At 35.7% G+C, this 13,105-nt stretch overlaps 1 long non-coding RNA gene across 1 annotated transcript in view; it reads right to left on the bottom strand.

The window, feature by feature from the left end:
- Positions 1-334: 334 nt before the first annotated feature.
- The window catches only part of LOC140843262 (uncharacterized), an 82,878-nt gene continuing 70,107 nt past the window's right edge, over positions 335-13,105 (bottom strand). Inside the window, exons 4-5 of the long non-coding RNA XR_012120874.1 lie at positions 2,055-2,269; positions 335-636 (exon numbers count right to left, since the gene is read on the bottom strand). This is a non-coding gene — a long non-coding RNA (uncharacterized lncRNA). The remainder of the gene's footprint in view (positions 637-2,054; positions 2,270-13,105) is intronic.

The following is a 13,105-nucleotide window of genomic DNA, read 5'->3' as shown; positions in this document are numbered from 1 at the left end:
TCAAGATAAGCAGTCATCTGTGCACAAATCATGACAGACATTCAACTAAATTTCCTTTATCTTTGTTTATGTAACAACTCTAATTATCATTTTGAAATGGACTTCTGTATTCTGAACCCTGTTAGAAATGATATGTGCACATTTTCATAAAATTCATCAATCAGAAAAGCAAAGTTTTTTAAATCTCATTTAAACATTGTTTCTCTAGTAAACAAAATACATTGCCTAATTTAAACTCAAAGAAAGCTTAATTAATTTAAATGCCACCTTGATTACCTCTATTATTGATCCAGTGAAATAATTTACCAACATGCTAAAACAGGTGAATGCCAGTATCTTTGTTTTTTCCTTATTAAGCACACAACAAAAATCACAGGATAATGTAGGAATCCAGGTTCTGTTCCAAGTTGCAAAATTTCCCACGTATTCAATTACTACTCGATATCTTGGCCACTTTCATTTACAACTATTACTAATAAAAATAAGCATGTTGTCTTTTAAGAAGAAATCATTTTCACTCTTAAGATATATTTCCTATATCTCCCCTGGTACAGGACAAAGAAGCCACAACTTGCAAGTTTTAGTACATTCTCTTGGCAGCCAAACCTCTTCCTTCTCTTTTCTTGCTAAAAGAACCTGTATTTTAAATGAAAAAAAAAAATGATTTCCAAGAATGAATTTTGCTTAATAGTGCAAAGAAAGATCATAGATATAATAAATTTGTCTTCTAGCTATGATAGGCAACTAATAGCACAAGATATTGAGGAGACTATAGCTGTTTTCATTGCTATTTCTATTACTATTAGCCCTTGGTAAACATCCTTCTCAAGAGAATGAAGAAATGAAATATTTTCATTGAGAAGTAAAGTTGTTTCAATTACCATAAATAATGGTTGATATTTTAAGGACCCTGTTGCTGATCTGAGCTAGAATCTGGAGGACTAGGCCACATTCACAGTGAAGTGTATTGGCCAGAGGGTCAGAGTGTAGACCCAAGGTGTATCAAGAGAATATGTCTAGGCAATCTTGTTCAGGCATGAGAATATGAGGACCAGGAACATAGGCAGAGGCCAGTTGTGACTGAAAATATCAGATCAGAACAGAAGGTATGGATGGAGAGAGGAGACAATGAGTTTGGAATGGAATGCTCCCTTAATCCTCTCTGCCTACCTGAATATCCTTTTAACAGCACTTGTCACTTCCAGGAATGGGTAGGGATGATCTATTAAGGGTTCCAAACTACCTTAGACATATATGAGAAGTTCAAGGATGTCTCTGCTCAGATCAATTTGGGAGATTTTTTTTTAATCTTCTGTATCCATGCCTATGGTAACTTTGTTATCACAAAAATTATTGAACATCCTTCTCAAAATGATCTATAATTTTGTCTAAAGAAAAAGGTTTGATTGTCAAATATATGTAAAACATTTTTTTCCAAAATCCAAATGGGAAAAATGTGAAATTCCTTAAAGCCTTCCTTATGAAAACTATGTACTATTGATATCCTGATATCTGCAGGCATATTCACTCCAAGTGCCAAACAACTAACACAGAATTTCATTGTGTGAACAGACTTTCAGAAGTTGGTGGTTTCCAATACATTACATTTGCATTTGAATTCCGTTTAGAAAACTATGTAATGCAGTTAATTCTCAAGTATCTCACCCTCAGAAAACACTTATTTTAAAGAGTTAGGTTTATAGATTTAAAAAGCAAATTTTTTAGCACCAAGAATGGAAATCTTTCTAGAGCTATTTCTTGCCTTATTAACCAAAATGGATGGAAAATGATTTGCTCTTTACTGACTTAGAATGTTTTATGAAGAAGATGCCCTCTGGGCCCACTGAACTACATATGAATATTTGCTTCTACCAGTGGCCCCAGAATACCATTCTTTGCTAGTAATTATAATTGTTCTATGCATTTTTCTGACTTCTCACTATCAGATTATCAACTGTGATGCACAGGATTCACAGGAGTTACAGTAAAGGCAGAGTTGGAGTCTCTCAGGCCCATTCTATGTCTATAATTCTCTTCTTTCTGCTGTCACTTACCTTTCTAAACCAGGAAGGATGCTTTCAGCTGCAAGAAACAGGACCCAGCAAAGTGTGACTTAAAGGAGACTTCTTATCTCACCAACGGAGAAACCTTGAGATGATCTCAAGGGTTTATAAATTCACTGGTTCAGCAAATAGCTCCAGGTCAGTCAACTTCTTTGCAATTCTCTTGGCTTTCCCTTTACAGATCCGACGTGGCCCCTGTCAGATACCTATCACACATAGACAACATCAAGTAAAGGTACAATTTGTGATTTCTCTGTCATGTGTCCCATTTTAAAGACAGAATATTCTCCCGGAAGTCCATCAGTAAGTGCCGCGGTCCATCATCACAGCGCCCTCCCAGGATTGCGCTGCTAAGGGGTGACCTCTGTGACCAGACAAGCATGATCGGATTCACCTGCCCAGGAGGATCTGCTCGGTGAGGATAAAAACACTGAGGTCTGGTTAACAAGGAAGCAGGAGAGGAACAACTATCAAATGTCTACCAATAGTCTCTTTTTACCAATTTAAATGGGCTGCTGCTTCTTTTCTGATATGGAAATAAACATAAAAAACATAGGCCATTGACTTTATAGATGAATTAAGATTAAACACAGAGATAACTTCATTTTCCAAGTAATAAAACGTGTGTCTTATGGCATTAATTTCATGACAATTTTTTGAAGTCTTATAAAATTCTTTGCCCTAATTTCTTGCTTCAAGCAAACTCACAGACAGCTAAACATTCATTCTTTCCAAAATCTTTTTAAAGACTTCCTACCTGTCAAGCATTCCACTGGGTACTGAAGGCACAAGAGTGAACAAAAAACAGAAATTATTATCCCTGAAACAGAGAGCTTCCAGTCTAGTGAGCCATAGCTGAGCTATGGACAAGAGTGTTATTATACGAGCTGGTTCCCCAAACAAGGATAGGAATTAAAAATCTGAGTTTCCTTGAATAAACATCTTCTAGTAACATGTGAAATTATTAGTGTTGCTTTCTTTTCATGCAAAAACAGTACTCAAAACCTGTTCTTCATTTCCACTTTCATGTAGCCGTAATTTTATCATAACGTTGCTGTTGTTTGTTGTTTTACCTTCTCAGAATTTATTTTTAGTTTGATCAATGGCTGAAAGCTCTACATTAAAAATGACTTTACTGCTGGCTGCTTTATTCTCTCACTCCACACTTAATCAAAAGGACATCCGGCAAGATACCTTCAGGTGATAATATTCTAGTGGTTTTGTCCTCTTATCCCAGCAACTTGTCAGTTTTTATTACAATGCAATAAAGCCAAGAGAATAATAAAAAGCACCCCTTCTTCTAAATTTCAATTAAACATAACATCATTTGAATGTGCTCCTGGTATCCTATTCATGTGTGCAGCTCCCTCAGCCTTCCCTTTCTCTCCTTATCTCCACTGCCCATCCCAAAGAACCTGTTAGAAGGTGTCCCCTGAAGCAATTACCAAGTGAAGGCATCTGGATGTCACACAACTGAATTCCCTTTATATCAATCAACAATGCAGGAAGTCAGTCTACTTCTTTTCTTGCCTCAAGAAGACACTACATTTGAAAAATTTCCATAGGTCTCATAATATGTGTATAATTTTATAGATGTTATATTGCTTGTTATTTTAATATTACTAATCATTTTAGAAGTGATTTACAAAGTAAGTAACACAGAGGCTAATGTTTGCTCATATATCCAACTCCTTCATCTGCAGTCATAGAAATATCAGTCCTTTGGAACAAGTATTTATGACTCTTTTTCTTATTCATGCATGATCCCAACCAACACCACTAACTTGTGCTACAACTGATAACAGTTTCCCATTCTTGGTAAACATGGTCTTCTCCCTCTAGACTCTGGGTCCCTAAAGCAACAGACACCACATTTATTCCCCCGACTGCCCATCTGCTCCAACACAACCTAGCAAAATATTTTCCATGGGAAAGGCACTCAACAAATACCCAGCCTATTAAGATATTCCTTTCTCTTACCTCCTTGTGAAAATTAAGTCATCAAAGGCAATAGAATAATTGTTATAATAGTGGCAGTGAAGAGAGTCAGCTAGGTTAGGAAATAGATGGCACCTTTGAATATTTCAAGGAATGGTTGAAATGCATATACTCAAGTTGACTAGCCTACCTTCTAGGATCATACTTTCTACTTAGGAAACTGAAATACATACAAGATATCATACAAAAATACTAGTAGGGAGCCAAATATATGGTCCTAGAGTGCACTCATGCATTCTTGGTGGTATTTCATATTTATACAGGTACTAATAAAATTCAGAAGAAAAAGCTCTATGCCAGAATTTTCATAAAATTCTTTATGGAAGAGAAGGATAAACAGGTAAATCATAAAGACAAAAAAGGGCTTCAAGAAGACAAAAGACAATGGTGAGAAACTAGCAGCTATGAATAAGAATATGAAGAAAGGAAGGTATGCCCCTCACAAAAATTAACTCAAAATGGATCATACACCTAAATGCAAAACACAAAACTAAAAAAATCCTGGAAGATAACATAGTGGAAAACCTGGAGGAACTTGAGTACATTGATGTCTTTTTCTATACACCCCCAAACACATGACCCATGAAATAAATAACTGATAAGCTGGACTTCATTAAAATTAAAAATATCAGCTCTGTGAAACACAGTATGAAAAGAACTTGAAGACAAGTCCCAGACTGGAAGAAACTATTTGCAAAAGACACATCTCATAAAGGACAGCTATCCAAAATACACAAAGAACTCTTAAAACTCAAAAACAGAAAAAAATAAAACAAAGGCAACAAAAGCAAAAAATCAACAAGTGAGACATCAACTGAAAAGCTTTACACTCCAAAGAACACCATCAACAAAATATTTGCAAATCACATATCCAAAAAGGAGTTAATAAATAAAGAATTCATGCAACTCAACACCAAAACATAGTCAATTAAAAAATGGACAGAGCTAATACCAAAACCAGGCAAAGACACCCCAAAAAATGAAAATTACAGACCAATACCCTTGATGAACATAGATGCAAAAATACTCATAATACTAGCAAACCGAATTCAAAAATACATCAAGAGGATCACATACCATGATCAAGTGGGATTCATCTCAGGGATGCAAGGATGGTTCAACATTCGAAAATCCATCAACATTATCCACCACATCAACAAAAAGGACAAAAACCACATGATCATCTCCATAGATACTGAAAAGCATTCAACAAAATTCAACATCCATTCATGATAAAAACTCTCAACAAAATGGGTATAGAGGGCAAGTACCTCAATATAATCAAGGCCATATATGACAAACCCACAGCCCACATAATACTTAATAGAGAAGCTGAAAGCTTCTCTATTAAGATCGGGAACAAGACAAGAAGGTCCATTCTCCCCACTTTTATTGAGCATAGTTCTGGAGGTCCTAACCATGGCAATCAGACAACACAAAGAAATAAAAGACATCCAGATTGGCAAGGAAGAAGTTCAACTGTCCCTGTTTGCAGATGACATGATATTGTACATAAAAAACCCTAAAGAATCCACTCCAAAACTACTAGATCTAATATCTGAATTCAGCAAAGTTGCAGGATATGAAATTAATACACAGAAATCTGTTGCATTCCTACACACTAACAATGAACTAGCAGAAAGACAAATCAGGAAAACAATTCCATTCATAGTTGCATCAAAAAGAATAAAATACTTAGGAATAAACCTAATCAAGGAAGTGAAAGATCTATACCCTGAAAACTACAAGACACTCATGAGAGAAATTAAAGAAGATACCAATAAATGGAAACACACTCCATGCTCATGGATAGGAAGAAATAATATTGTTAAAATGGCCATCCTGCCTAAAGCAATCTACAGATTGAATCCCTATCAAAATACCAACAGCATTCTTCAGTGAACTAGAGCAAATAGTTCTAAAATTCTTATGGAGCCACAAAAGACCCCGAATAGCAAAAGCAATCCTGGGAAGGAAGAATAAAGCGGTTTGAGAAGTACAGCTTTATGCAGAATAAAGTGGCCTCTTTGAACACCCTCCGTGATGACTCCCACTGCCTTCTTTGCTCTTCGCATTGTCCCAAAACCTCAAAGGCAGCCCCTGGACCCCTACACTACCATCAAAGACAACAAATAACAATTGTTGGTGAGGATGCAGAGAAAGGGAAACCCTTAGGAATTGTTGGTGAAATTGTAAATTTGTGTAGCCACTGTGGAAAATAATATGGAGGCTCCTCACAAAATTAAAAATAGAAATACTATATAATACAGCAATTCTACATCTTGGTATTCACCTGAAGAAAACAAACAGACTAATTGGAAAAGATACGTTCACCCCTATGTTCAGTGTAGTATTACATATGATAGCCAAGATATGGAAACAACATAATTGTCAAATGACAGATGGATAAAAGAGTAGCACACACACACACACACACACACACACACACACACACACACACACAATGGAACACAACTCAGCTGTAAAAATGAATAAAATCTTCACTGTGACAACATGGGTTGACCTAGAGGGTATTATGCTAAGTGAAATAAATCAGATAAAGAAAGACAAATACCAGATGATTTCAGTTATATGTGAAATCTAAAAGACAAAACAAAAGAGCAAAATCAAACTCCAAACTCACACATACAGAGAACAGAATGGTGGTTGACAACAGGGGAGGGGCACTGAGAGATGGACAAAATGGGGGAAGATGGTGAAAAGGTGTAAACTTCCTATTATAAAATAAGTAAGTCAGGTTGATGTAATAAACAGGATAGTAACTATAGTCAATAATGATGCAGTGCATATTTGAAAGTTGCCTAAAAGTAAGTCTTAAAAGTTCTCATCACAAGAAAAAATGTGTAACTTTGTGTAGTGATGTATGGTAACTAGACTTCTATGGTGATCATTCTGCAGTAGATACAAATGACGACTCATTATTCTTCAAGTGTATTTTTCCTATACACCTGAAAGGAATATAATGTTATGTCACTTATACCTCAACAACAAACAGATAAACATACTTTTTTTTAATCAGAAAGCTTTCAAGAGTTGTGAAGAATGACAGGGCTAAAATCTGGGAGAAAATATAACCCAGAGAGGCGAGTAAGAAATTCAGGGCCACTTTTACCCAAAGGGATTCTCCTTACTCAAGAAAAAGGGAATAGAAACAGCAGCTTTGATCTTTTCACAGAGATGGGGGGCTAAAATTGATGTTTAGGGTTAGCCAAGTTGGGGCCCTGATGATCCTTCTACACACTGAGTTCGGACCTTGAAAGACTTTACTCTGGAAATAAGAGGAAATGAGAAACATGCTGGTCCTTGCAAGAACTATAGTTCAGATTTGAATCATCTCATTCCCTGTAATTGGATTAAGGTGATCTTGGTTTGCTAATTTTTCAACAGTCTGTTGCAAGTAAATCTTCTTAAGAAAAAAAAAAATCACACATTGTGTCAAATTTTTCCTACAATTTTTCTTTTAAAATACACAAAAATTTCTGTTGATTTACAACCTTTCCAACACCTCATATTGTCAGAGTTCTTAATTTTTGCTAATTCAGTGGATTTAAAGTCATATCTCATGTCTTCATTACATTTTTTTCTTATTAAAGGTAAGCAGTTTTATTTTCTACTTGCTTATATCCAGTTGTATTTCTTCTTTAGTTAAATGCTTGTTCATATCCTTTGCCCATTTTTCTATTGTTTTCTGTCATTTTCCTATTAATTTTAGAAGTTCTTTATGTTAATTCTTTTTCAGTTATATATGTTACAAATATCTTCTTCCACTTTGCAGTTTGCTTTTCTTTGTCTTTGATGTCTTTAGACGAATAAAATTTTTAAATTATACTGCAGTTATATTTATTTTTTTTATATGAATACCTTTTCTGTGCTTTTAAAGAAATCCTTCCCTATCCTCAGGCAACTAGGATGTCCTCTATATTTTCTCTCAAACGTCTTAAAGAAAAAGTGATAAAGGGCATCCTTTCTCTTTTAAAAAAAAAGTGATTTTAAAGGGAATGCTTCAGAGTTTTGTAACTTATTTTCATCAGATTAAGAATGTTTCTTTCTTTTCCAGTTTTCAAAGAGTTTTCTTTTTAATGATGAACAGATATTGAATTTTATTAAATGTCTTTTCTGCATTTACTTGAGATAATCACACTTTTTGTCTATTATCTCTTTTCTGCTGAATCTAATTTGCTCTTTAACATAACCTTTCAGTTTTTAATTTTCATTATTTTTATATTCCTAAAAGTTCTATTTGGCAACTTTTGCAAATCTACCTGATTATTTTTGACAATTTCTTGTTGATTGCTCATTTTCATGATTTCAATGTTGTTTTTTCAAACATTGCACACAATTATTTATATTTGATATTTTACAATTTCCATATGTTTTCTTCGAAGGTCCAAATATAATGTTCAACAATTTCTTCTTTCCCTCTTGATCACTTAATTCCTCGTGTAGTTGTTGATTATTGGTTATGAGTTCATATGTGTTTCATTTCATCTGTGGAAATCCTGAGAGATTGCAGTGGTGATCTTTTCCTCCAGCAAATATTTCATATTGCTTCTATAGAAAGTTAGGGGATGTTACACAGCTAGTAGTATTTTAGACACTTTAGAGGATCCCAGGATTAAGTCTTGAACTTTCAAGCTCAGTTTCCCACAGTTTCCTATTTGCTTAAATTGTCAGCTACTGTTTCTGGAAAATCATGACTTTTCATTCTCTTTAAAGTTCACTGTCTTTGGCTCTGAATTGTGTGTGCGTGTGCATGACATAGTAGGTGTGTTAGTACATCATGTATGTATGAGAAAGAGCAAGAAAAACCACCCTTAATGATTTCACTTACTTTCTACATACCTAGAAATACATTAATGAGTATTAAAAAGGACCTAGTTGTTTTATAATTGAAGGGCCACTTGAAGTAGTCTCTAGTGCTGCCAGAAGTAGAAGTCTCCTATTTTCTTTTTTTTTAATTGAAGTATAGTCAAAATACAATATTATATTAGTTTCAGGTGTAAAACAGTGATTCAATGTTTAAATATATTACAAAATGATCACCAAGGTAAATCTAGTTACCACCTATCACCATACATAGTTGTTATATTATTTATTATATTTCCGATGCTGTACTTTATACACCTATGGCTTACTTATTTTGTAACCAGAAGTTTGAACCACTTAATGCCCTTCAGGTTTCATCCATTCCCCCACCCAACTTTCCCCTCTGTCAACTACCAACTTACTCTCTGCATTTATGAGTCTATTTCTGTTTTGTTTTGTTCATTTGTTTTGTTTTTTAGATTCCACATGTAAGTGAAATCATCTTGTACTTGTCTTTCTCTATCTGACTTATTTCACTTAGCATAATATCTTCTAGGTCAACGCATGTTGTCGCAATGGCAAGATTTCATTCATTTTTATACCTGAGTTGTATTCCATTGAGAGTGTGTGTGTACCACTTTTTCTTTATCCATCTGTCACTGTATAGTTAGGATGCTTCCATATCTTGGCTATCATAAATAAGGTTGGACTGAACATAGGGCTGCACATATCTTCTCAAATTAGTCTGTCTGTTTTCTTCAGGTGAATATCAAAACGCAGAATTGCTGGATCATGTGGTACTTTCATTTTTAATTTTGTGAGGGGCCTCCATTTTGTCTTCCATAGTGGCTATACAAATTTACAATTCCACCAACAACACATGAGGGTTTCCCTTTCTCCGCATCCTCAGCCCAGCAATTGTTATTTCTTGTCTTTAATGGAAACCATTCTGACAGATGTGAAGTGAAATCTCATTGTGGTTTTGGTTTGCATTTCCCTGGTGATTAGTGATGTTGAGCATCTTTTCATTTGTCTGTTGGCCATCTGTATGTCTTCTCTGAAAAAATATCTATTCAGGTGCTCTGTCCATTTTTTAAAATAGACTGCATTTTTTTGGTGTTGAGCTATATGAATTCTTTACATAGTTTGGATATTAGCCCCTTTTTGGATATGTGATTCACAAATATTTTATTGATGGTGTCCTTTGCTGTGTAAAGCTTTTCAGGTGATGTAGTCTCACTGGTTGATTTTTTGTTTTGTTGCCATTTTTTTGGAGTTAGATCCAAAAAGTCATTGGCAAGACCAATGTCAAGAAGCTACCGATCTTTTCTAGGAATTTTCTAGGTTTCAGGTACTGCATTCATTTTGAGTTAAATTTTGTGTATGGTATAAGATAGTAGTCTAGTTTCATTCTTTTGCACATGGCTATCCAGTTTTCCCAGGACCATTTATTGAGAAGACCTGCAATACAGTATTGTGATGTGTTTAAATACACATATACCTGGGAGTGGGGCAGCTTCTATAATAGTCCTCAATGCAAGGGCTCTTCCAAAGAACCAAGTCCAACATTACTAAAACTAGAAATCAAAAGAAACGCTTAAAATCCCATTTCCCAGGCTTTTATCTTCTCCTTCTTACAAATGAGAATTTCTCCCCAAATCTGTTTCCCATCTATCCTGTAAACTTTCCACCAAAACATTTCCAAATTTCACTGGACAGGCTAGTCATGTCTCTTATTTTTCCCCTACAAGCAGCTCTTCACTTTTTTGAATGAGCTATCCTATTTCCTTCAGTTCTCCCTCTCAACCATTCCTTTAATTGTTAAAAATAAAAAGAAGAATGGAACATCAGTCTCTGCTGATGGAGATTATGCGTAGTTTTAATTTTTTTATTTTTATCTGTATTTTCTAAAGGTTTACAACAAACATGATTTTTTAAAGTTATCATGTTTAATATTGCAATGTTTCTTAACAGATCACAGACCATGTGTTGTTATTTCATACCTAAGCATAATTTGATATTTACCTCTGCTATAATCAAATCAGCATGATATATTTGCATAGGTGATTTCCTTGTGTCCTTAGGACTTTAAAACTTTGCACCTGCTTTCATGTAGAAAATGAATTCCCATGCAGGTGTCCTTACTTAAATGACATATTAACAATTCTGTTCCCAAGGATTCCCTTTTAGCTTTCACTTTTACTTCCTTGGAACTCATATGTGGAAAGTGAAGGGGTTTTTTTTCTTTCCTCTTTTTCAGCAGGGATAACGTTTTTAGAAATATTTTCAGATGTACTTTCACATCCTGTAAATCATCCTGTCTTGTGACTCACTGTCCAAGAAAAGGCTGACATCAGCTAGAACAATAAAGTCACTGCTCAGTGTTGACTGTCAAATTAAATTATTTTTAAATCACTAACCAGAGAATGGTCTTGAAAGTTAGCCTTGGTTTAAAGAGAAACATTTCAGAAATTCTTTAAGCTCCAATTAACATATCAAGAGCCAGACCTCTGTCTCTGAGACATGAGTAGAGATAACTCAAGCTGCACTACACAAACTGTCCCTACCACACAGGAGGAAATCCTGCCCACTGACGCCTGTGGATTGCAGTAAAAAGGAAGAGGGAGACAGAAATAGAAGAAAGCATCAGATCCATATACCTAGTACAAAATTCCAGAGGGGAAGTACATTAGAAGAATTGAGGGATCTTGTGCGGTATACCCCATTTGGAACTCAAGGAGGAAACTCGAATACAGGATGGCCACACATCAATGCAGGTGCTGCATCTTAACTGTATTAGTGATATGCATAAAGAGGCAGAGAGAGGGCCAGAGTAAGCACTCCTTAGCCTTCCATGGCTGCTAGGTGATACAGAGGAGATCACAGAGTTACTGAGAGCTCAGGGGAAGGAGCCGAGTGGAGGGTCCATGGTGCTCTCATGCAACCACACTGGGGATGAGCAGTATGACCTTTACAGAGGCTGTAAGCTGGACAACAATGGGCTGCAGGGAGGGAGGAAAAGCATGGCTCAGACTCAGAAAGGACTGCAGCTCAGGTAAACAACAGTGATACCAAATCGGTAAGGATGACCAGGCACTGCCTGATGTAAGGAAACAAAATGTAATTTTGTCTGCTACACATCAGTAGACTCCAGCCCAGGAGGCCAAGAACTATACCATAATGTATATACTGAAGTAGGACCCAAAAAGACACAAAGGTTAGCAAAGGATCTATTGGCAGATCAAGATCTCCTCTCCAGCACCACAAGGGCATGTTAATGCTCCCACATATCCAGGCACCATTTTGGAGAGAAGTAAGAAGAATGGGAAGAAATCTGAGATGCTGAGCAGTTACCAAAAGAGAGGGAGTTTCCTAAAAGATACTGTTTAAACTGGTAGAGACTCATATTCAATTGGTTGGAAAGTTACAGTTTGTTCCTTTTTACCCTCACCAGCTGGCATGGTACAGTTCAGGAGAAAGATTAGGTCCATTGCAGAAAATAAACATTTGTTAAGCCCAGAAATAAACTTACTCATATGTGAACATTAAATTTATGACAAAGAGGGCACTGCAGAGTAGTGGGGAAAGATGTTCTCTTCAATTTATGTAGCTGAAACAATCAGATTACCATATTATCCATATAACCCCTACATTGCTTTACACACAAATATCAATTCCAGATGGCAAAACATTCTAGATTTATGTTGCCTAATATGATAACCACTAGCTAAATAAACAGTTGAAATTTTGAAATTGATAACTATGAATTGAGATGTACTATAATGATAAAATATACAACAGATTTTGAAGATTTAGTATGATTTTTTAAATGTAATATATCTCACTGAGCATTTTTTACATTGATTGCATGTTGAAATTATGATTTGGGGATATGTTGGGTAAAATAAATCATTAAAATTAAATTCACCTGAAGACGGCTGGTTAGCCAGAGATGGGTAAGATTCCTCAAGGGGAGGAACAACCTAAGACAGGCACAGTCACAGGGGGGCCATCAGGTGAGAAATTGGGGATCAACAGAGGTGAGGCTTAGAACCTCACCCCTCCCCTGTTTTGAGAGAAATCTTCTGCATCCGTGGATGTTTTGTTGCCCTTGTCTAGCTTGGATTAATACTTAGTCTACAGGCACACACCTGATCATCTACACTTGCCCTCTTACAGCACTAAATTATGCTTTCTTTCTTTATCTTGCATCTACC

This window comes from Manis javanica, chromosome 8 (assembly GCF_040802235.1).
Source record: "Manis javanica isolate MJ-LG chromosome 8, MJ_LKY, whole genome shotgun sequence".
NCBI classification, from domain to species: Eukaryota; Metazoa; Chordata; class Mammalia; order Pholidota; family Manidae; genus Manis; species Manis javanica.
This window is presented reverse-complemented; position numbering and strand designations above follow the sequence as displayed.